Source organism: Amaranthus tricolor, chromosome 8 (genome assembly GCF_026212465.1).
Source record: "Amaranthus tricolor cultivar Red isolate AtriRed21 chromosome 8, ASM2621246v1, whole genome shotgun sequence".
Lineage (NCBI taxonomy): Eukaryota > Viridiplantae > Streptophyta > Magnoliopsida > Caryophyllales > Amaranthaceae > Amaranthus > Amaranthus tricolor.
Window position 1 is genome coordinate 14,680,669 of NC_080054.1, and position 26,833 is coordinate 14,707,501.

Consider the following 26,833-nt stretch of genomic DNA (forward strand, 5'->3'; position numbering starts at 1 on the left):
TACTTTACATATTATAAAGTAAATATAATGTAAAGTTCTACAAAAAGAGTAGGGTAAGAAGCTGTCATACCACTAGTGGAAAAAATCTTAAACACTGCAGTTTTTTGGCCACCGTATGCTGCATTTCCGACTCCAAGCATAAATGATAGCAACAGATAGACTTTTTTAAATACTGAGATTTAAAATCGCAGTACAAAAACACAGTATATGCTACGGTTATTCTGGAACCGCAGCATATAGTAACAAAAAAAAAACTATATGCTGCGATTCCAAGAAGGCAAAAGTATATGTATATTAAAATTTAACAATAATTTAACTATATATATATACATATACAAAAGTACAAAATCTAAACTAATTACACTACCAAACACAGAAATTAGAGAGATACATAACCACATTTTCTTTCAATTCGCGCATTTCTCCTTCGTCAAAGTGCGTGTTTCCCCTACAGTGTTGGGTAAAACCTAAATATTATACTCCCTCCTACTCATAGAGAATGAGACATTTGGGTTTTGCACCAAAACCAAGGAGGAGTGAAGGACCACTTAAAGTGGGTGGAAAACTCTCTTTTTCCAGTAAGAGCATTTATAATTAAGTGTTATTGTGTTGTTGTAGTAAGCGTAAAAGGGTAAAAAAGAATAACAAAAATAGAAATGAGACATTTTCATTGAATTGACCCAATAACGAAATGTCTCATTCTCTATGAATAGGAGTGAGTATGAAATAATTAAAAAAGCTTATACAATACTTATACATTAGATTATACCAATGTTAAATATATAATATTAGAATTTAAGAAAGTGCCAAAAATGTTTAAAAAACATTAAAAATACAACTTAGCACGCAATTTAAAGCATATGACTATTGTTTTCAATTCTAACCATTTCAGCACAATAACATATACCAAATAATGTAGTATGCCAAGTTTCATGGAAAATAAATCAAAATTGAACCACTTTATGCGAAGAAGTACCAAAAAACGCTTAAAAACCTTAAAAACGCAACTTAGCACGTAATTTCAAGCATATGACTATTGTTTTCGATTGTAATCATTTCAACACAATAGCATATACCAAATAATGTTGTGTGCAAAGTTTCTTGGGAACGAATCAAGTTTGAACCACTTTATACGAAAATTGCCAAAAACGCTTAAGAAACCTTAAAAACGCAACTTAGCACGTAATTTCAAGCATATGACTATTGTTTTTTATTCTAAACCATTTCAGCACAATAATGTATTCCAAATAGTGTTGTGTGCCAAATTTCGTGGCAAACAAACTAAATTTAAACCACTTTATGAGAGAAAGTGCTAAAAACGCTTAAAAAACCTCAAAAACGCAACTTATCACGTAATTTCAAGCATATAACTATTGTTTTCAATTCTAACCATTTCAACGTAATAATATATACCAAATAATATTGTGTGTCAAGTTTCATGCAAAACAAACTAAGTTTGTAATACTTTATGCGAAAAATTGCCAAAAAACGCTTTAAAAACGTTAAAAACGCAACTTAGCACGTAATATCAAGCATATGACTATTGTTTTTGACTCTAAACATTTCAACACAATAATATATACCAAATAATATTGTGTGCCGAGTTTCATTCAAAACAAACTAAGTTTGAATTACTTTATGCGAAAAAGTGCTAAAAAGGTATAAATACTTCATACCTTGTGAATTACTTAATTCAAATATATTTCTTTTGTGTGATCTACACGTGTATAACTAAGATCCACATCAATGATACTTTGTGCCAAGTTTCATATTTTTCTTCATCCTTAACATAACCTATACCAAGGATACTTCTTTTTCCCAGTACAACAATGACCATTTTTTATCAGACGGGTCTACAATGTAGAATATTTGCTTGGCCTGTGTGGCTAGTATAAATGACTCCTCACTTTGTGCTGCATTCCTTTTGCTTTGTAGAACTATCATTTGTTACTCTAAAGGATAACACCACCTTAAAAAAACTGTACCCAAAAACTTGATTTAACGAACGAGATGGACAATAAAATAAACCATTATGTTAAAAAAAAAGTAGAAAATACATCTCAAACTTGCATAAAGTTATAATCACATCAACGTGATGAGCATCAAATTTAAAGAGATTAAGAACTTTACTAAAAATTGTGTTGAAGTACGAACATAGCTCGATAATAGATATCTCACATGTTTTGGCAGTATTCCATGGATTGCAATTCATAAAAACACTTGCATCATTACATGACAATCGCGAGATTTCATGCTTCCCAACTTCAACTCACCATTTAGGATTACAAATCTCTTTCATGTTGGATGAGCACCCAGATGGAACCTTAATGCCATACAAAGACTAACAAAACGCCTGCTTCTCTGCTTTGGATAATTTTTAGCAAGTTGGAGGCAAATAAACTTTGTCATTACTCATCTTCTTCTTACCGCACTTTCCCTTGTTACTGCCACCAATTTCTTCAGCTCTATTTCTTTTCTTACTCACCATAACATGTAGCTACAACTCCGGACAAATACCCTTACATTTAAAGTAATCTCACACGGCCTTAACATTCTTTGTCTTACCCGGAATGTTCATAAACGTCTCGAGTATGGCATCGCATACATTTTTCCTTATATGCATAACGTCAAGACAATGCCTAATCTGTAGATCTCTTCAATATAGATGCTTCCAAAAGAGTGATTCTTTTTTCCACAGTCGATCTTTACCCCTTTGCACTTGCCCTGTTTTACCAAATACAGTTTAAACTCCAATAACCTGTTCATAAACCTCATAATCGGTCAACGGTCGACGAGCTACACGTTCCTCAACCTCCCCGTTGAACATCTTTTTCTTTTTACCATATTGGTGATTTCGTGGGAGGAACTTTCAATGGTGCATGAATACGTGTTTGCACTTAGAAATCCAAGTGAATTCCATGTCATCGATATATATTGGGCATGCTTTCTTCCCTTTGTTCTGATACCCTGATAAGTTGCCCAACGTCAAATTTGGATTCATAGTGGTGTATTACCTTTGTGAACATAGAACTCAACTTTAACCCGACCCAAAATTATTCTAACCCAAATGCACCTTTAGTGCAATAATCTAATCTAATCTAATATCGTGACTTGTTTGATGAAATTATAAAAGCCCTGATAGGCTTTTCGTTCACTCTGACTAGACAACGGTGCATAGGAAGGAAAAATACTCTGCACCATCCTCGTGCTCAAGTAAATCCTCATTAACGTTGACTATATAGTTTTCGGTGTACCTGTTTAGCAAAAAAAAAATTTAGTAACCAGCTTATGAATAAAATAACCATGTGCATACTAAATAAGGGGTCAAAAACTATAAAACATATGTTGAAGCATTAGGGTCTAGGAATGTTTACAACATCGATGGTCAGATCTTCATTGATGATGTCTAGCTAATTGATTACAATTTAAGGAACGATTGTAGAATAGAATACAATACGACTCGAACTACATCCAGATAATTCTGGTTATAGATTGAAATTTTGAACTTGCATGAAAAACAATCCAAAAGAAAAATATATTTTCTCTATACAAAAAAAAGTAACAAACTCAACAACTTCCCAAACAAACTTGCCAACAAAATAACATAAATTATTGCGTATGATTTCTACAGTATTTCAAAGCTCTAAGAAAGTTTCATATTCCCCCTTGTAATTTTTAGGGATAGGCAAGAGTCCAAGACCCTACTCAAGCCCTATTAGACCTTACTCGTTTTAAGGGTCTTTTTTGTAACCCTAAGGGCCCAAGTCTAGGTCCGAGTCCAATAAATACTTTAGACCCGAATCCAAACCTTAGACCCATTTGTTAATGTATAAATTTTGGGGTTAAAGAGTGAAATTAGGGTTTTACAAAACATTATGTCCATTTTGTTAAGCTCTACTCTATTCTCTCTCCTCTTGATTTCTACCCTTATTGTAAGAAATCTAGGGTTTTCCAATCAAACTTTCCTCCAAACTTTCAAAAATTAAAGGCAAAAACTTAGATCAAAGGTCACGTCAAATTAAAATTGAAGAATCTGGTGGTTCAAATCATTCAAACGCAAAACAGACATCATAAAAAAAAATGTAGCTGCTTTTCTCTTCAATATGGAACATGTATTCAACTCTAGTATAGTGTTCAATAATTTATTGTTTTTGGAGTTTCTTTTCATAATTTACATATTAATTTGAGGGTAAACTTAGATTTATCTTCATTCATAATTATTAGACATTTGTTCAGCATGTTTTTGAGAACTGATTATTTCCTACTAGATATTATTCTTTGCAGTTAGAATAATATGGAAATGAGTTTTGAGTTTATAAAAACCAAAAAATGACTTTTTAGCCTGATTTTGGAATTCAGTTCAGTAAGAACATTTATATTGTACAACTACATTTCAAATATTTTTCTTTAGATTATAAGACCTAAGGGTCCAGATTAGGGTTAAAACTTTACACCCTTAAAATCCACTTATGAAAAAAGTTTTTTTAGGGTCTGGATGCGGGTTTGGATGCAATATATGAAGGTCCGGGTTCAGTGCTATTTTTTAGATCCCTATACACGACCCATACTCTAAAATGCCTATTCCTAGTAATTTTCATGCATGACATAAATGTAATTGACACGTATGATCCAATGATGTTCACACTTCATCAAATAGTTCCACCAATTGATTAACTTGATATAACCCCAATTTTAGGGAGTATCTTTCCTAATTGACTCAATGTAATTTAAGATAAGTTGTATAACACTATGTTTAGATAGAAGAAAATAGAGGAAAATAAAGAGGCAAAAAATAAAGGATGTCATTTCCCGCATTTAGATACCAAAAGGGGAGAGGAGGGAAATGGAAGGAAGGGAATTGAAGGGGATAAGTCCATTATGTTTTGTACTAAACAAATCTTTTCAACATTGGAAAGATTTAGAAGGAAAAACTCAAAGATCTCTCTCCTCTTCCTTTCCCCCTCTTCTTCCCTCGCCTTTACGGCTTTACCTACCTAAAATAGTATCACCATTAATGTCATTAACCTTCTCTTTCTCTTCGTCATTTCCATCCCCTCTTTGTTGCCTTTCCAAAGCAAACACCGTGACTATGTAAAAAAATGAGTCATTATGTTGCACGGCGACTTTTTCATAGAAGATTTTGAGCCTATCGAACAACAAAACCCTATTACGTAACCAATGATTTACAATCATGGATTAACAACCATTACAAGATGCTATTCTTACAAACAACTAGAAATATAAGAACTATAAAGAAACCTATTTTAAAACCATAAAGTGTGGCGAAAATTGTTACTTTCTTTGAATTTCTCTTCCCTTCCTTTCCCTTTCTTTCTTTTTTTTCTTTCCAAAATTATTATCTAAACATAGTGTTAATCTTTTTTATCTAACATAAGAAACTAAAGCTAACATAGAATTTCTCCATAATAGGTAGTCTGATTTAAGCTTTGAGTCAAAAAATATGGATGCTTGACTATTTTAAGTAAATCTTGAACAGTAGGGCGGGATAACAAATCAAAACAGCTAAGAAGATCAAAGAAAAGACACTCGAAGACATACCTCGAAAATTGATATGGATTGGTGCAAATATCAAGAATTAACAGCTCCAGCTCTTGGAGAGAGTGAGTAACTAATTAGTAATGACCCATAGGTGACAACTGACAAGTGTTCGATTCCAATGTTTGTCGTCATTGTCACATCCACCTCTATTCACTATTCATAGTAGTTCAAGATGTGTAAAATATTAGTTACCCACTTCCGAATCTAAATGAATTGATCATTATCAAGCTCGCATACACTCATTTTTATCCATTCAATAGATTTTCAAAGAGGCTAATTGAATGGTTGAGTACTCCGAATCTACAGTAAGTTTTAACCAAAATTTGGCATGGCACATGGTCAACTTGGAGACCAGAACACCATAATCTGACAAAAATTTGTTCTGCTTCCTTAAATTGACCCTTGAAGCAATAACCCTTAATTAGTTCAGTGTAAGTCACAACATCTGGGAAGCACCCTCTCCTAATCATTTCATCGCGTAACTCAAGTGCAAGCTCAATCAACCCAAGATTACAAGAGGCACCCACCAACATATTGTAAGTCACCAGATCAGGAGAAATACTTCTATCATCCATCTCTCTTTTGAGAAATAAAGCTTGTTTGATGTTCTCTTTTTTCAGCAAGGCATAAATCATTGCATTATAGGTATATGTATTTGGAATAACACCAATAGCAACCATTAGTTCTTGTATGGAAAATGCACTTCTTGTGGCTCCACATTTCGCATAACTGTGGATGATGGCATTCCAAATGATAGGCTCGGGAACAATGAAATTTTCTAACATATAGCAGAGTAGTTGTGCGGCTTTATGAGCCTCTTTATGTAAACAAGAGACCTTGAACAAGCATCTTATACGTAATACAATTAGAGGTTATTCCCATTTTCAGCATCATACCAAGAATCTTCAATGCCTCATCAAATGTTCTAATTTTACATAAGTAACCTATAAATGAATTACAAGTGAACACGTCAGGAAGAAATCCTCTCTTAATCATTTTTCCAAACCAAATATATGCAAGTATTATTTCCTGATTTAAACAAAAACCATGAATAAGAACATTGAATGCAGTAACATCCAATTAAGTACCCTCATGCAAAATTTTTATCCAACAATGAAGAGCTTCAACAACATCACCATTCTTAAAATATCCATCCATTAATATTGTTGATGTAATTAAATCGATATGCTTCTTCTCACACTCGCTTAAAATCCTCATGAGTAGATTCCTAGCACCTTCCACCAAACCTTCTTTAGAAAGAGCATGAAGAAGAATGTTACAAGTAATCCTGTTTGGCTTAATTCCATGTTGTGCCATTGAGGAAAATACAGACAAAGCTTTGTCTATATCACCCTTTAAACAATGACCCCTAATAAATGTGTTGAAAGTCGTGCAATTAGGCAAAGGACCTTGAGCTAACATCTCTTTGATAAGACAATCAACCTCCTCCAAGCATCCAGCTCTACAAAATGCATTAACTAGGTGATTGTGTGATCACATCAGGAACATAACACTTTGCCAATAGTTGACGGCGGAGCCCATGAGCAGCCTCTAATTTACCTTCCACACAGAAAAACCCTAATAAGCGATTCGAGGTCACGACAGTCAGTGGTAGCAGAAACCTTTGCCAATATAAATTCAGGAACTGAAACAGCTTCCCTGTCATATCAATAAAATAACACATTATAAGTTCCTAGTTCCCACAAGCCTACCACACTTAACTCCATCCTCTAAGTCCAGTTCAAATATTGTATGAACTCTATTTTTCCACAAAGCAAATTGAAAGATGATGAGGGGTCACATGAAATAGATACAAACTCAAGGGCCTACTGAATTTTTTAAAACTTGAACATGTCATTCAAACATCTAAAGGAAATAGAAGAAATGTAAATTTGGTACAGTTTTAAACCACTTCGAATATGATGATGTGATATCACGAAAGAAGAATTAATAATGATGAAAGAGCACTGTAGAAAAATGGCCACCTTATAGTCTTCAAACGATCCAAGGAGTCTTTCAAAATGCCATCTCTAACACATTAAAAACTGCACGAGATGCTTCTTCTTCGTGAAAATTATTGTTTTCTGATTCAGGACTTGGCACCATCTGTTGATAAGAGTCTCGTACATTCATAGCTATATCTTTAACAAACATGACAATTGCATCATATCCAAATATCCTGTACATATAACTTAATAATGAATTGTAAAATTAAGTTATTTCAATGCTTCACCAATTAAGAACTTATATTCCACATAAGAATGAAAAGATAAGATTAAAGAAAAAATGACAAAAAACCACCTTGCAAATTACAAAACTATAACCATCTTTTTAAAAGGTTCCTTTTTAAAAAAAAAAAAAAAAATCTACCTTCCAAAAAAAAAAAAATCTCATATCAATATCATTTAAAGGAATCCATCCAATTTAAGCAGCCATAGGTATGTTAAATGTTAATGCAACAATAATGCCAAAATCTTGCTACATGAACCAAACAAATCAATCAAGGTACGAAAATAGTTTATTCTTTAATCAGCCTATCCAACAATAAACCATAACTAGGAAAATCAATTATGATGTAGTCTTTTATATATATAAAGCTACATGAATCCAAACAAATCAATCAAGGTAAGAGAATAGTTTATTCTTTTATCAACCTATCCAACACTAAACTATAACTAGGAAAATCAATTATGAGGTAGTTTATTATAGGAGTATATAACAAGGGTTTGTCATTTTTATAAATAGTTGTCAATTTTTCCTTAAGATAAATAAAACATCAACAAAAACAACAACGCCGAAAGATTATGCTCAACTAAATGAACCAAAAGATCATTTTAATGGTTGTCCATATGAATTCTCCTTCAACATTCATTTTGATTTTCTATCATCTCAAAATGTAAATCTAAATTCATTATATATTTTTCCATTCTTGTCTTTCAGGTCATTTTCAGTGTTCTACACTCTTTTAAAACACTCAATGTTCAAACGCTTTATTTTCTTAACTAATTCACCGACTTTGTCCTTGCACATGCCAAAAACATCTAAAACGATTTTTTCCATCTTATCCTCAATATCTATGATGCCTAACATTTTCTTATATCTTCATTTCAAATTTTACATCTCTATGTATTTTCACTCATGCATATAAGCATCTACATTTTGACCACCGCTCTTTCTAAAAACCCAACTTTAAGATCCATATAGTGGCCTTAGTCTATTGGTATATAAGTTGCCCTTTAGCATTAGGGCACACCTCAATTACATAATATCATAGTATCCACTTACCATTTTGACATGTTGAATATCCCGAATACTAAAAAAATATCCATTGTATTAATCTATTTCTTGTGAATACTCTTTTTTTCATTTCCCACTTACCATTTTTGGCCCCCACATTTATGGGTCATATCTTGTTCAATATCCCTAATACTAAAAAATATGCATTGTATTAATCTATTTCTTGTGAATACTCTTACTTTTCGTTTCTCACCAAAGTACTTCACTTGGTACTTAAACGTATGCCTTTTTCAAGGAAATGCGAACTACATGCAAGTCTTTTTTTCTAGCCCTATAGGATTCCATTATTTGTCACGTCAAATTAATTGCTTACATTTAGATCTCATCGCATAGATAAAACGTCAAAGGAAAAAAAAAGTAAAGTATAGAGTATGATAACTACAAGATGCAAATTGCCCACCAATTAATGACCAACTACAACTCCAAATAAAAAGGGCAAAAATGTATATGCTTATTGCATTTAAGGTTACAAACTTACAATTCTAATTAACTTCATAAAATAATTTTCTATATGCAATAGAAGAAGAATAATAATAGATTCCCAAATTTACTACAATGATAACAATAATAAGATTACCCAAATGTCTCTATGATCACACCTAAAGGGAGAAAATGTGTTAAATGTATGGAGTCTTACCGATAACAGTAAGAAAGTTTCCTATTTATCTCGACCATAACATAAGCTACTCAATAAAGCTGGGAGTGACTTATCGGCTATAGCTCATAACTCATTTCAACAAAATATTTTTCCCATCTCTCCATAGAATAAAATAGTTAAACTGATTTACATCCAAATCTAGTATATCATGGAACAATGTGGCAAACATATACAACCTCCAACAAAGTTAAAATTCATTTTAGTGATACATAAATCATTGGGAATATAACTAATATCAATTTAAGCTCACTATTGGAAACTATGCTTCTCTAGGGAGCTATAAATGTACAAATCCATTTTATGTGCCCCTATGTTCACTATCATTCGTTAATAAAAAAATCAAGCAAGAAAAAAACTTAACTCAAACATTTTTTATACTTTCACATGGAACTTTTTCTTTCATATCAACTTAGTAGGTCTATGACTCTACGTAGCTAGATATATATAGGAGACTTCTCTTCAAAAAGTTTTTCAAGCTGGTTAGCTTAACTAGGTTGTCTGCAGAACATGTTGTGGGACTATTAGTCATCTTAGAGATACATAAACCATTGTGAATATAGCTAAGGTCAATATAAGCTCACTATTTGGAACTATTCCTCTCTAGGGAGCTACAAATGTACAAATCGATTCCATGTGCCCCCAAGTACACCATCATTCATTGCCAAACAAATCAAGCAAGAAAAAAATTTTACTCAAATGCTACATAGAATACACCAAATTATTTCATCAACTTACATAATCAAAACATCGTATATAAGAAATTCAAACTATAATAAAATTGTAGCCTAAATGTACAATCAATGACATTAGAACATGTAATAAAAATCAAATTAGGGTTGAGAATAAGGAGAAATCTTACAAATTGTGTGGAGAAAAAAGAGAGCTAAATCTTGCGACATCCACAGCTGATAAAGACAAAAGTGAAAAATTAGCATTTAATAAGATACAGATAAAGCAAATGGAGATGTATAGAGTGATTTACCGAAAGGAGAAATATGTGATGAATGAGCCATGGATTTTCTTGAAATCTTCAAAATGAATGAATTTGCGGTCTTTAAACCCTAAATATAATGAAAATAGTGATTTGGAGAGTGAAGGAAGACGAAAAGGAGAAATTCCACATGGTAGCATCCAATTTTTATGAAATGCCAATGGTAGCACTTTTTTAAGAAAATTCCACATGGTAGCATCCAATTTATGCACTATCTAATTGCATAACATTTTCCGTTAAGTTCTTGTTAAATTCCGTTTAATTCATCATTTTGTAAGTTTTTTCCACATGGTAGCTTTTAGTTTTTGTTTAATTCACCGTTTTAACGTTTAATTCTCCGTTTAATTCATTTAAAGCCTATAAATGTTATAATAACTTTGTTTTCATTCAAATTATTGGCATTTCATAAGGTCAAATTGTTGGCACTAATAAATAATTCCAATCAACCTATCAAAAAAATCAACAATTCCAATCACCAATCAAAAAAATAACAAAAAAACCAACAACAAATCCACCTAATTCATGAGACTACTTATTAACAGCACTAAAATTTGATAATTCCAATCCACAAATCAAATCCAATCTACCTATCAATTTTATGGAAGAAAAAAAAAAAAACCCTGATTGCAAACAACCCTAATTTCGCATAACTGAAGAATGAAATTCGAAGGCACTGAAAACACTAATTTCGAAGGGACTGAAAACCCTAATTTCGAAGGGACATCAATGAACAATTCCATAATTTCGAAAGGGACTAAAAATTCCATAATTTTGAAGGGACTAAAACCCTAATTTGAAAGGGACTAAACAAAGAAAAACCCTAATTTCGCTAATGTAGCAGTGTTCATTCGAAAGGACTGGAAAGAAAAAAAAAAAAAAAAAAAAAAAAAAAAAAAAAAAAAAAACACTCATAATTTCCCTAGTATTCATTCGCAACAAAGGAAGGAAGGACTGAGTTTGCAGAGACAAGTACCTGAGTTCGCAGCAATGGAGGAGGGAGGAAGGAAGGAATTTCAGAGAAGGGAGGAAGGAATGAGTATGGCAGCAATGGAAGCGAGTATGGCAGCAATGGAATGAGTATGGCAGCTATGGTTGTTTAAAACAACCCCGACGCGCCCGTTGACCCGCCAACTCATAGCTTATAATACTCCATCCGAATCAATTTACATGTCATTTGCTTGGACACGGTTATTAAGGATGTTGTGGAGTCCATTAAAAAGGTAAGTAGTAAAGGGTAAGTAGTGAAGGGTAAGTAGTGAAGGGTAGCTGGGTAAGTAAGGTATATGGGGGTATATTCATAATTACTTTTGTAAATTAAGAATATTTAGGTAAAAAAAGATTGACAAAAATAGAAATGGGACAACTAAAAAGACTTTGCCAAATAAGAAAATGAGACAACTAAATTGATTTGGAGGGAGTATTATATTACAGGTTGGGTACTCAACCCACCTTAATCGGGTCGGATCATAGGCCACAAAATAAAATAAAACAAGTATCGGCCGACTCGTTTATTAGGATTTTTTTTGAATAATAATTTATTTGTACGCCAAGGGCTGTTAGACTAACCGATTAATAAGTAATGCTAAACTAATAATACTCCATTAAATAATAAGATAAAAGTAAATTAGTCAGTAACTCACAAGTGCTACCAATTACAACTATATTAAAGATTAAGAATCAAAAGTCAATAACTAATGTCATGAAGACTTGAAAAATGGAACTTCAATAAAAAGGTCAGTAACTAATATCATAATAAAGACTTGAAGGTACCAAAGAGCTGAGTCGATGGTTAACTGTGTTGATGATTATCCATAATCACGCAAGAAAGCTAAGATTAAAAAGCTCGAGTCCAGAAAATAAAAAAATTGAAAAAACCGAAAGTGAGGAACAAACGGGGTACCCGGTGTCTTGACCCGACTTATTCGAGTACCCCAAATCCGAGCACCCGTATTAATTAGGCCGGAACACGGGCCATTAAAAAAGGTACCCTAAATGTCGGGTACCCGCTAATGAACACCTCTAATCGCAAGGGAGGAAGGAATGACTTTTGAAATTCACACTTCAAGGTAACATTCAAAAGTACATGGTAACGGTCAAACTGACGTTTTTGTATGTTTAAGGCGAAAATTTAAATGCAAAAGTTGGATGCTACCATGTAGAAAATTCTTAAAAAAGTGCTACCAGTAGCGTTTCATAAAATATGGATGCTACCATGTGAAATTTCCTAAGAGAAAATGAGCAGCACAATTGTAGAATGAAGCCTGAAAATCACAAACTTGATTGTTTTTATCACGGTATAGTCTATTGACCTATGTTGATTCGGCTTGAAAACTTTTACTCAAAGTAATGCCATACTCATCCTAAATTAAAGAATCTGTTACCTATGATCTATTGTAATTATTATTGCCACTTTACTTGTTTCTATGATCAAGTTGTTGATTGCACTTTAACTCTCACTAATTATATTTGACTCTCCCTAATTATACTTGACCTAATCAAATCAACTATCCCCCACCTAAACCAACCCCTTTCCCTCTATGTAGAAGTGGCACGTCATTTTTCTCCGGGTCTTCTTTTCTCATCCCCTCTATTTCTCCCTCTCATTATAATTAACTTAATTAACTTTAAGTGATTAGTTATAATCTTAATTATATTAGTAATTATTTCATAGCCATTCTTACTAATTTCTTTACTTTTAAAAAATCATCAGAAAATATAAAGAGAAAGAAGGAATTGTTCAAATCAATTGGCACGATGCAAAACCAGTTCTAACCCTAGATTTTCATCCTCATTCTGGACTTCTCGCCACAGGTGGCGCTGATTTTGACATCAAGGTTAACCTTCTTTTTCTCTCTTTTCTTATTTCATTTTTGTTTGATTGTCCATTATTTTTAATTTCTTATTCACAATATCAATTATTGCTCGAGTTTTCTAGTTTTGCGATTTTATATATGTATGATTAATTTGAGTATTTGTGTGATGAACTGCAGTGTTATTGTTACCTGATTTTCTTTGATTGTCCAATTTAGATAAATAAGGTATTAATATCTCAATTTTGAAATTAGATAGGTTTAAGGTTTCCGTAAGTGGAGCTTCTAACTATTGAATTCTTTAGGCCTGATTTCATATGAGTAAAAGTTTAAAATCTGCTGAATTCAGAATCACAATATTAATTAATGGAGTGTATCTCATGTCTCGAGAATTTAACCATCATATTAGCCTTTTGTTTGTGTTGGTTCACAATATGATATTAGAAGCCAATGTGACAAAAGAGTTTGAATCTCATGCACTCTTCAATTTATCTAGAATATTTAGAACCATCAGTTTAAACTTTTGGTTGATTTGGTTCTTTGACATTAATGTAATTTATGAGTCCTAGAAATTTGGGTAAGTGATATAATTTTCATTAAGTGATATAATTAACAATATATGACGTGTTGTGTTAATTAATGGATATTTTTTTCTTATTTTTGTGTTAATTAATATATAACGTTTTGGGTTAATTAATATTGCATAGTAGTAAGTTCTTTATTAAAAATTTCTAATTTTTCATTTTTTCAAATTCAATTTAGGACTCTAATCATTGATGGTAGAGTCAAAAATAAGGGGTATTTATAGGCTAAGAAACAAAAGGGGTAAAATGCCCTAAAAGCACTCGAAGTTTGGTTTGTGAAGAAAAGAAGTCGCGCAGTCTGGGGCTTCCATTCGAGCGAATTGAAGGTCTATTCGCCCCAATGGGCACGCATTCGACCGAGTGGGGCTCCATTCGTGGTTTCCAGCAAGTCCGAGCATGTTTCCTTGAAGTTTTAGGTCCATTCACCCGAACCTATAAGCCATTCGCCCGAATCCAGCAACATTCGACCGAAGCAATCAGCTATTCGCACGAATCAGTGTCCATTCGCCCGAATGGAGCATTAATTCGTCCGAATGCTTTCCTACTTGGCCTATTTTCGTCTTTTCAAGCTTTGGATGCCTTTTGGACTTTGCGGGGACCTTGAGGAAGACTTGGAATGCTTGGGAAAGCTTCGGTATGTGTGTCTAATCATCGATCAAAGCATCTAAGTCTCGTACGCAAAGTAAAATACCTTGAAATCTCCGAAAATACCTGAAATTCCCTCAAAACACCATGGAGACAAGAACAAGGTAAAATCATGCGTAAAGTGTGTAAAAAGTATTTTAAAATGCGAGACTCGACACTACAATGAGGAGATAAATGTGCTCTAAAAACGAGAACATCAACTCCCCCAAGCCAAACCTTTGCTAGTCCCTAGCAAATGAACTAGCAGCACAAAATGAAAGCGCGGGGCAAAAACAAATCTGAACTACGAAAAACAATAAAGCCTAAGACTCACTTTCGTAAAAATCACGGTCGCACTTAGCATGTGCGACAAGCCCTTTAAACCTCTCGGTCTCCCGTAGAGGACGAGTAAGGTCTCGTGAGGGTTTTCAGAAGGAAACCCACAAATCCAATGCCATGTAATGCAAGGCGAGCGGAAGACAGAACAACGCAAGCTGTGTACAGGAAATAATCTTCCCTAGCCTTGGGTGTGCAAATACAATAGGCTCATGAGAGCGCAATACCAAGAAGAACAGCCAGTTCCACCGACTCGGGATCACTAGATAAGCTACAACACAGGCCATGCCACCCACTAACTAGAGAGGTCACAAGTCTACGCTCCCTTGATTATTTCTAAAAAGATGTGAGAAATATGTAATAACGCTCATGTGTTTGATTGTAGTTCGTCTTTCGCTCATAATCATCCGACTAAAGATGATTCGGGAATCAAACACCTAATAGGCACTAGTGGAAAAAAAACGTAATTGCTGCATATAATTTGCTGCGGTTTTTGTATATACGCAGCAATAAATAGGAAAAAGAATAAGAAAAAAAAATTAATTGCTGCGGTTTCAAGGCGTGACCGCAGCAAATACTCAGTAGCACAATTAATTGTTGCGATTATGCTAAGGACCGTAGCAAATAAGTATTAAAAAAAAGTGAAGAAAAATTTAAAGGCAGACAGACCCAACTCCGCGCCTCGCCTAAATCTCCGTGGCTCGCGGAGTGCTTTCTGACCCAGAATAATTGCTGCGGTTTTGCTCTTGACCGCAGAAAATAACCCTTACACAAACCTTAATTGCTCCGGTTATCAAGGTCCGCAGTAACCGTTACATTTAATAAATTAAAACCCGTCATTTCAATTTTTTTTTCACAAACTCGACTTCTTCAATTCATTGTTGCGGTTGTTCTCAAAATCCATTGAAAAAACGCTTCATCTTCATCTTCATCTGCTTCGTTCCTCTTCTTCATCATCACAAACGTAACAGCAAAGTTCTTCATCTTTACAAAGTTCTTCATCTTCATCTGCAAACTTGAAAAACGCGTTGTTATAACAGTTTCTTCAAAGTTCTTCATCTTCTTGGTTCATAAACCCACGAAATTCAATACTTTGGTCTTGTTCATCTTCAAATCCCACGACATTAAGGTATTTTTTCTCCTTTTAATTTGTTAAGCATTTAAGTTTTACAAGATATTCATGAAAAAACTCGAAAATTATGGCAACTGTTTGTATACTAATTTTGTTTCTCTGTTTTTCGTTGTAGATAACATAACCCACGAAATCAAGGTAATTATATTTATTTTACTAATTTGCAAGTTCATATCTTTATTGTTTAACATGTCATTTAGTAATTTAGTGAATTTTTGTTTGAATTGTTATTTGCAAATGATATGTTTTGCTTTTGCTTGTATGCTAGTATGCCAAATCTGGATATTATTTGAGCAAAATTTTACTATTTGTGAATTTTACAATATTCAAGTTTATGTTATTAGTTTGTTAAATATTTGTGTAATTTGTTAAAAATGTGGTTTGTTGTTATAGTTATGTCTTTAACTATTAGAATTAGAATATGATTTTATTTACAATGTAGTGCTTAATATTGAAGTATGAAGTATAAAATTAGAATATGAAGTATGTATATTTAGGGTTAAATAGATTTGGTATAAATAAGTATATATTTTTTTAGGGTTAAATATGTTTGTTAGAAATAAGTATATATGTTTTAAAAGTTGTGTATAATTTTGTTTTCAATCAATTAATCACACTAATTAGGATGACAAAAGATCGTTCTTGGATGTATGCAAGCATTGAATCGTCGGAATTTATTGATGGCGTATTAGAATTTTGTAGTATTGCGGTTGAACATCAAGTTAGAACGGGGGGAATTGGTTTTTATTGCCCATGTGTCAGTTGTGGCAATGTATCAAAGGTAGATAGTGTTGATATCCTTAGGGAGCACATACTTCAACGTGGGTTTAGGCCTCAATATCATGTTTGGGTTTGGCATGGTGAGGAGGGAGCTTACAAAGAGAAAAGTGTTGTTGAGAACGTCAATAATGTGGTCGATGTCAATGAGGATGTAGTAGATCATGTTGATGGGGTATGAGACAGATGAAGAGAATGTCGATGAGGATGTGGATCGTGTTGATGAGATGATGGAGGGAGTCGAGGAAGAGTTAGGAAACGTCCTCGTGTTTTTGACTTGTTGACAAAGGCTTCTCAAAAGCCTTTGTACCCTAGATGTACAAAGTTCACCAAACTAACAGCAGTGTTGACAATTTTCAACATTAAGTCAAAGTTCAATTGGAGTGACGCTAGTTTCACAATGCTATTAGAAGCGTTAGGTGAGATGCTTCCTGAGGGAAATTAACTTCCAAAGTGGACATATTATGTCAAAAAGCTCATGTATCCTTTCGGCTTAGAGTACCAGAAGATTCATACGTGTCCGAATGATTGTGTGTTGTATCGGAATGAAAACGAGAACTTAGAAGAGTGTCCTAGGTGTGGGTTATTGCGCTACAAGCGTAAAGGGGCTTGGAATGCTAAAGGGCCCCCCGACTAAGGTGTTGAGGTATCTTCCAATAATACCTAGATTCAAGCGCTTGTTTTCTATAACGAAAGATGCGTTAAATTTGAGGTGACATGCAGATAGGGTGAAGAAAGGTCACTTGCTCACACATCCATCTGATTCTCCGGAGTGGAAGAGTATTGATAGGTTGCATAAGACTTTTAGGGATGAGGTTCGTAATTTAAGGCTAAGACTGTGTACGGATGAAATGAGCCCATTCGGCAATCTTAGTTCTCAATATAGTATTGGCCGGTACTTTTAGTGATCTATAATTTGCCACCTTGGTTGTGTATGAAGCGTAAGTATTCAAATATGTGTTTGCAAGAAAGAATGGGATCAAGCGGAGATTCGAACACAAGGACTAAGGAATGAAGATGATCAAGGCGATGATGATGATATGATCCATGGATGATGACGGATACATCTGCATCATCGTCAAAAGGAGAGTCAGCGGAAGAATCTGACCATCCAGATGATGATGACGAAGACGAATAGGATCAATCGGACAACGATAAATCAACATTCAACCACTACAAATAAAAGGTATGATAAAGAACTATGTGGGCTTTGATTTCTTCGAGATACGTAGGCAGCTTAGTATTCCTTTGAGTACTAGGTTCAAGTACATTTTCTCCCTCTTTTTTATTAATCATCTTTATCGACATTATCGTTGATTCGTTTCTTATTAATTTATTTTTTTCATTCTTTTTAGTTTTATTAACGATGACAACTTGACAAGCAATGAATTTCGCTAATAATCAAGTAATCATCAAAGGTACGTCAGCAATATTATAGTATTTTTATATTATATTTAAAGGAAAAAAAAATGGAACCGATGGTCCGACCCGCCCGTCCCGCGAGTTGGAACCGCCGGAACCGCCTCATGAACCGCCAAGGAACCGTTTGGAACCGCCCGTAACCAGGTGGAACCGAAACCGGATGGAACCGGCCCAACCCGGACCGTGGCGATCACTATCCTTAAGAAAATGATGTCTTATATGTATATGTTTAACTCTAGAATGATGCACTTGATCTTTAGATATGCATATGGCACTGCTATTATCACAATAAATAGGCACACATTTAAATTAGCTGTTGTTTGATTCAAAGCATTTGGGAACAGCAAGCTGCTGCTGCCACATATTCTACTTCAGCGGTGGATAGTGCAACGGTGTTCTGTTTCTTGGAACACCAAGATACTAAACAAGAACCAAGAAATTGTATCATATCTGAAGTGCTTTTTCTGTTTACTAGATCACCTGCATAATCTGCATCACTATAACCTTTCAAATCATAGACATCACTTTTTGGATAAAATAGGGACAAGTCATCTATTCCCTTCAAATATCTCAGAATTCTTTTCACTGCTGTATGATGTGATTCTTTTGGGTTTGATTGAAATCTAGCACATAAACCAACACTAAAAGCAATATCGAGTTTACTTGCAGTTCGATATAATAAAGAATCAATCATGCCTCGATACATAGTTTGATCAACATCAATACCATTTGAATCTTCATCTAATCTAACATTTGTAGCCATGGGTGTGTGGTTAGTTTTAGCATTATTTAGACCGTATGTCTTAAGAAGTTCTTTTATATATTTTTGTTGATGAATAAAGATTTCATTAGCTATTGGTTTAATTTGCAAACCAAGAAAGAAATTTAATTCTCCCATCATACTCATTTCAAATTCAGTGCTCATTAGGTTAATAAATTCTTTACATAGCAATTCATTGGTAGCATCAAAAATAATATCATCAACATAAATTTGAACAACTAAAATATCAGAACCTCTATTCTTAAAGAATAAGTTTTGTCAATTTTACCTCTAACAAAGTTATTTTCAATCAAAAACTTTGATAATCTTTCATACCATTGCCTAGGAGCTTGTTTTAGCCCATAAAGAGCTTTATCAAGCTTATAGACATGATCAAGAAAAAAGGAATTTTCAAAGCCAAGGGGGTTGTTCCACAAAGACTTCATCAATAAAATTGTTTAAGAAAGCACATTTCACATCCATTTGATATAATTTAAATTCATAAAAGTAGTAAAAGAAATTAAAATTCTGATAGCCTCTAACCTTGCTATCGGAGCAAATGTCTCTATATAATCAATTCCTTCTTGTTGATTGTATCCTTTGACCACGAGTCTTGCTTTGTTTCTTACAATGATTCCGTGTTCATCCAATTTGTTCCGAAATACCCATTTTAGTCCAATCAGTTTGCTCATTTCTGAGAACAGCTGGATTGGGAACGGATTGCTGGTCCTCATTTACTATTTGTTCTGTTTGGTCTGGTACTTCGGTTTGTTCTTGAATCAGTTGTTCTCCTACTGTTCTTTGATTTTGCTCTTTTGTTAAATCTTCAACATCTTCCAAATTTGCAAAACCTTTTTTGAAATTATTTGTATCCTGTTCACTTGTCATAAAGTTAGTTTTATCAAAAATAATGTGAACGGATTCTTCTACGCACATAGTTCTCTTGTTGTAAACTCTATAAGCTTTACTATGAGATGAATAGCCAAGAAATACTGCTTCATCAGTTCTTTCATCAAACTTTCCTATGTTTCATTTTCCAGTAACATGAACAAAGCATTTACATCCAAAACACGCGAAAATAGAAAATATTCGGTTTTACACCTTTAAACAATTCATAGGGGGTCTTAAAAGTGATAGGTCTTATCAGTACACGATTTAAAATATAATATACAGTATTGAAAGTCTCGGCTTATTCCATGTTCTAGCCCTTTCTTCAAATGTTCTATTTTTTCTTTCTACTACACCATTTTATTGTGGGGTTCTAGGTGCGGAAAAATTATGACTTATTCCATGTTCATTACAATAATTCATAAAGCTTGAATTTTCAAATTTTTTACCATGATCTGACCTTAAGTGAATAAGTTGATTAAAACTAGATTTTTTTATTTTATTAGCAAAAGAAACAAACTCATTAAAAGCTTCATCTTTGCTTAATAAAAATAAAGTCCATGTAAATCTACTATAATCATCAACAATAACAAATACATATCGTTTGCCACTACAGCTTTGAATTCCCATAGGTCCACAAAGATCACAAATTTGGTTTAAACGACGACCTCATATGTTTTTCTTTGGCGCAAGGATCACAAATTTCATCCTTCAGGAATTTTATGGATGGCAATCCTCTTACTAGATCTTTTGATCTTAAGGTATTAATCAAAGAAAAGCTAGCATGACCTAGACGTTTGTGCCAAAGAGGAGGATCTTTCTCTATGACACTAAGGCAAGTTAGACTCGATTTGGGAACAGTGTTGATATCCACAACATAAGTGTTTCCTTTTCGGATCCCTTCAAGAACAGTGTCTCTTGTGTCACTCCTAGAAATAATACATTTTCTAGAAGTGAAGTTTACAGAGTTACTTTTGTCACAGAACTGAGAAATACTTAGTAAATTATGTTTTAAATTCTCGACCAAAAATACATTATCAATTGCATGGGAACTTGACCTTCCTACTTTTCCAGTCACAGTTTCCCCATCATAGGTTTCCAGTAAGAGAAATTTTGATTTATCACCTGTCATGTGCTTAGAACACCCACTATCGAGATACCATGAATTGTTCCCCCTCACTAGAACCTACATGAAAAATTAGTTGTTAGAATTAGGAACCCGGTCATTCTTGGGTTACTTGTCGATTTGACATGAATCAACTTTCTTAATCCAGATACCATCAACATAGCTTCTGTTAGTGACAATATGTTGTTCCCTTTTGGCACACTGGATTTTTAGATGTCCAGTTTTTTCCGCAAAAGGTACAGACTTTGCTACTTGGGAGATCGACATATACCTTTTTCTTTTTATTATTCTTATGGTAATCTAGGCCTTCTGAATTTTTACTTTTAGCATTTAGAATCCATTTGGAAACATTTTTGATTTTCCCTTTTCCTCTTGAATTTAATTCAAGTTCTAATTTATCATTGTCGGCTTGGTTGCATTCTAGGTTGATTTTCAATTTTTGAAAATCAGTACATAAATCATTAATAAATGTGTCATTTAATTCCTTGTTCAAGCCTAGTAATTTATATTGGGTCAATTCAAGATTAAGAATAATATTCTCTTTTTTTACTCTTTCCATTGTTTTCTTTAAAATGACATTTTGATCTAGCAAATTAAAAACTTTATTTTGGACATCGGATCTAAAGACATTTATATAAGAAACATGATCTTTACTAATCTTAAGGTCTTTTTCAAGTTGTAGACATTTATCATTACTTTCTTTCAATTTATCTTGTGCCTCCATAAACAACTCAATTAATTTATATCTATTTAATTTAAACAGATGGTTAGGAAATGAATTAGAAGACTTTACCTCATTTCCTTTGGACTTCTCATTCTTACTCTCGTGTGAGGCCATGAGACATAAATTAGCTGTTTCTTCTTCTTCAGGGTTTTCTATCTCAACATCACTCTCGGATTCTCCCCATACAACAATCATGGCTTTGCGAAAGTCGGTTTTATTGAGATTTATTTTGGTTCGTAGTCTTCTTGTTTCCCTTGCCTTTTCCTTGCCTTTTTCGTTTTTCCACATAGGGCAATCTTTGATGAAGTGATCAGTACTTCCACATTTGTGGCATTTAAGGTTAGATTTGGTATTGGAAGATCTTCTTTCTTTATTGTTTCTTTGATTGGTGTATCTGCTGTTTGTAAAAAACTTGTTGAATCTTCAAACCAACTTGGCAGCCTCTTCTTCATCACATTTTGACTCTTCTTGATCAGCTGCTGTCAGAGCCAATCCGTTGTTTCGGGAACTGTCTGCTGTCCCTAGATGTAATTCGTGAGTCATAAGGGAACCAGCTAGCTCTTTCAGATTGAACTTTGTAAAATCTTTGGATTCCTGGATGGCTGTGACTTTGGCTCTCCAGTGTTCATCTTGAGGGAGACTCCTTAGAATTTTCCTTACGTGTTCATCGGTGGGAATTAGTCTTCCAAGAGAGACAAGTTCATTCGTGATGTTTGTAAATCTTGTAAACATCTCTTGGATGCTTTCTCTAGGTTCCATTACGAACCTTTCATACTTTGACATCAGCAAGTCAATCTTGGAACGCTTCACTTCACTTGTTCCCTCGTGGGTAACTTCCAGCAGGTCCCCTCCCATTTGCATAACCTCTGAAGAACACACTTCAGCAAGATCTTCATCCTCCTCCTCCTCATCCTGTACCGAACCTAAATCACTATCATCATCATCATCATCATCATTTTCCTCAAATTTCACTGCAACACCCACTTCATTATCAAGACCATCCCCATATGCTGATGGAGCTGCATCACCACCCTCTTGATAGTCAGTAATCAACTTACCGGAGTTAACTAGGCTATCAAACACAGAAGGAGAAATAGGATTCACTAGCTTCTCAATCTCCTTCTTTTTATCCGTGTGCTTGATAGCATCATTTTTTAGAACAACCAAAATCTCATCAGCTGCATCACTGACAATGTTGAATGGCTGCCCTCCCAACTGCTGCTGAATGATACTTAACATTGTCTCATATGCAGCTCGGGATTCCTTTGTTTTTGGCTCTACCTTGAGGGTGCCTGCTCAGAGAGTAGCTCCCTCTCCTTTTTCTGCTTTGAAGATTTCTTCAGCTTCTCATCAAGCTCAGGAGGTCTTCCCCTGGCAGCACGGTCACCAAATGATTTTGGGTTAATTTTACCGTAGAGAGACTCGGGCTCCTCAGTGGCTCATGCGTATCCCTAGGGCATGAATCTGTGGTGAGAGCTAGACTCGAATTCGCCTGTATTCATATTGCTTAAATCTTGCATGTGCTTCTGTACCTCCTCTCAGATTCGACATTTACCTATAAAGATGGAAAACCAACAAAAAAAAAGTAAGTACTATTCGTGGTGTTCTACACAAAACTAGGGATTAATAAATCAACACTTGGTGGGCATTACCTTTACTAGCGCCCAACACAGCAAATTCCATTACAGATAAACACTTAAATACCACAAAAAACACGATAATCAGATAAATGAAAACCAAGTTTTCCACTTGCATAACTGAATATTAAAGGCAAAGACAAAATTCCCAAAAACAATAACCCAAAAGGAAAAAAATTGGAAGCAATTAAGAACTAAAATCATGGAAATTTGTTTTTGATAAAGTATCTTGACATTTACACATCATAAATGAAAGTGAAATTAAGAATTTGAGAGTAATAAAAGAGGGCATTATAGGCGAAATCAATAGCTTAATTGACAAATTAATTTGAAAATGGGTAAATGGAAAAAGATTAAAGAAATTATACCTTGACTGTTACTGGCGAAAATGTTTGGGTTTCGAGCATGACCTAGAAATGAATATCATCAATGGCCTTACTTTTGTATTATAGTATTAATACAGCCAAAAATGAAAAATTGCGATTTGTTCACTAGAAAAATTGAAAACCGTAACATTATAATTTCATTGGATAAAAACCAAACAAACTCATTATCTATAGCCAAATTAAACTCAAAGTTTATTCAATCAACCCAAAATCATAGAATCATCAATTAAATATCAAACAAACGAGGTAACTGAATAACTCAATCGACAAAGCAAGCATAACTAATTTCAAAAGGAGATGAAATGAATCAATAAAGAGAGAAGGAGGGAGAATAACAAAAAACCTTTACAAAAATTAATGCCGTGAAAGTTTCTTAAATGAGAGAAGTATATCGTAGTCGTAGCCCTGCTGAACGAAAAATGATTCTTCGCTCAAGGGTGAAGAGTTAAGGAAACAGAAGACCTGTTGGATACTTTTAGATTTTAACCAAAAACCAAAATAAACCGCCTTTCATGTTTTTCACAAATCCTCAAATCTCAAAAAGATCCAATTAATCTCAGTGTGGGGATAATATTATGATGAGTAACAATAAGAATATATAATAACATAGAAGAAATTGATAATCTCGATATTTATGAGGATTAAAAGACAAGAATATTAAAAACGGAATAATAATTAAGAGGAATACAATTTTTACCTCTAAATTGGCGGCAATGAATTAAGGGAAAGATGAGGCAATAGCCACTACCTTCTGCGACATCTATAACTGAAAATCAGAGAAATGAGGAAAGGGTAATTAGGTTTTGAATGGCTTGAATGGAAAGCTTGGTTATTCAGTTCTTGATGCTCAATGAAATTAGGGATTTATGGTTTGGTTATTTAATTCGAAAATCAAATAAAGAAGGCAAGATGAATATACCTGCTGTTGCTTTATCCCTAATTCTAAAATCAGATGCGGAATAAGGGATCTTGTTTCTTCAAAAGTTGAAAGCACAGGAGGGAGGACCCACGTGCTTCAATCAATATCAGAGGAGGAGGATGGCCATTGTTGTGGTGTTTCGAAAGACTCAGAGTAAGAAGAAAGGTTCTTGCTAGCTTTATCGAAAATTAGAGATTGCAGGTCTTGCTAGCTTCATCAAGAATCAGAGGTTGCAATTTCCTTTGTGTGTAGCGAAAGAGAAAGGGATTTGGATCATGGGAATAAGAAAGGAGATGATGAGTAGTAGAAAGGGGAGAACAAAACTGGTTTGTTTAATATTTATCCTAATTATTATTATCATCTAATATTATTTATATTTTCGATGGGATTTGTATGTAGTCAATAATTCTATGTTTAATTTATTTTGAGTCAAATACTTTTGAGCTTGGTAGCTTTTTTATTTCTTAAACACCTCAAATTTATATTTGTTAAACACCTATTTTCAAAGTTAAAATATGTAGTATAGTGATCAATATAATATTGATTTCACATTATTATTTAATTTTGCATCAATATTTTAGTTCTTGCTTAGCGTTTATATTTGAATAAGTTTGTCACATATTTTTTTTTCTTTTTTTCTACATAGTAGCAGCAAAATTAGTAAAATATTTGTTAAAAATGAATAAAAAGACAAATATATATTTGTAACAGGGGCGGCAATTTCGATACATAATTAACATTTAATAATAATGTTTAATACAAAAATATTGCGGAAGTCTCAAAATGTCGATTTGTTAAAACTTTAAATCATAAAAACTGAAGTTGTTTAAAACAAAAGTAAAATATTACATCTGATAAGAAATATTGTTTACTCCAAATGAAAAAAAAATTACATCATCATCAAGTCATCAATAAAGGTACAAAACGCAGCTAAGTTTTCGATAAATAGTAATTGCTGCGGCCTGGATCGGAACTTGAAACTAAATCCTGCAAAATGCTATTATCCATAATACGGATGACAGCCGATTAAATCGATCAACGCTTAAAGCAGAACATAACATCCTATCCAGCTCAAAATACGGAAATTATACGCTACATTTACAAAATAATAATGTAAGTACGAACTTATAATTAATTGACACCTTCGTATACTTTTACTATATTCTTTTTCTGTTCCATACTTTTAAGTCATTATTAGAGGTGTTCATTCGGTTGATCGGGTCGGTTTCGGACGGGTGTTATTCGGTTCGGTTGCATTTCGGATCAGTTATTTTTCGGCTGTGTGTTACAATGGGTCACACTAGGGTCGAGTCGGTTAGTCACGGTTCGGTTAGAGATCAATTATTCAAACTATCGGGTTAGCGTCAGTTCGGTGTCGATTGAAGTTCGTGTCGAGTATCAATCGGTCTCGGGTTGTCATCGACTACTAATTGGTTCGGTTTTTTCGGGTACAAATCGGGTTCGAGCTTTATTTTTCGAGTAGTTATCGGTTACAGATAACTATTGATCGGATCAATATCGAAATAAGTTAATAGTCAGGTTTTTAATTGATGTATGCTCATTTACTTACAAAAAATAATTACCGATTGTTTTATCAGATATAGCAGATAGGGGTGTCAAACATGTCGGGTTGGGTCATTTTCAGGTTCTAATCATATATAAATGGGTCAATAAACCCTTAACCTGAACCTGACCCATTTAATTAATAAATCAAAAATTGAAACCCCGACCTGATCTGTAGCAGATCGGATCAACCTGCTAATGACCCATTTAACCTACTTTTATTTTAGGTCAATAAATTCATATATTTCAGGTCATTTGACCCATTTAACCTTAATTAAAGGCTTCCTCCAAAAATAAACGTATGCCACTTAATGCAGCGAGCACACGATATTCTTTAGTAAAAGGCGAAAGAATAGTTCGCTTTGTGCTCACGGCGTGGCTGCGTAAGTTGGTATGAGATCTGTGGAAGTGATTTAAAGGATTTTTCTTTTATTAGTATCTTTCATAGCCGATATGGGACAACTTCCTTTGTTATTGAAAGTCATGTTCAACTGACAAATCCCTTAGCCGATGTGGGACAACTTCCTTTCTTATTGAAAGTCATCTTTAGCTGACAAATCCCTCAATACATGATAATTGGTATTATCTTAGTTTTAAGAAGTATTTGGCAAATGTTGATCCGTCTTAAATTTAATAAATG

At 33.8% G+C, this 26,833-nt stretch overlaps 1 non-coding gene and 1 pseudogene across 1 annotated transcript; both read right to left on the minus strand.

Moving 5' to 3' along the window:
- Window positions 1-407: 407 nt before the first annotated feature.
- LOC130820508 (pentatricopeptide repeat-containing protein At5g24830-like) lies at window positions 408-11,585 on the minus strand (annotated as a pseudogene).
- A 14,873-nt stretch (window positions 11,586-26,458) lies between these two features.
- LOC130822980 (U5 spliceosomal RNA) lies at window positions 26,459-26,574 on the minus strand. The gene has a single exon (XR_009046474.1). It is a non-coding gene; the product is annotated as a U5 spliceosomal RNA (small nuclear RNA).
- Between the last annotated feature and the right edge of the window lie 259 nt (window positions 26,575-26,833).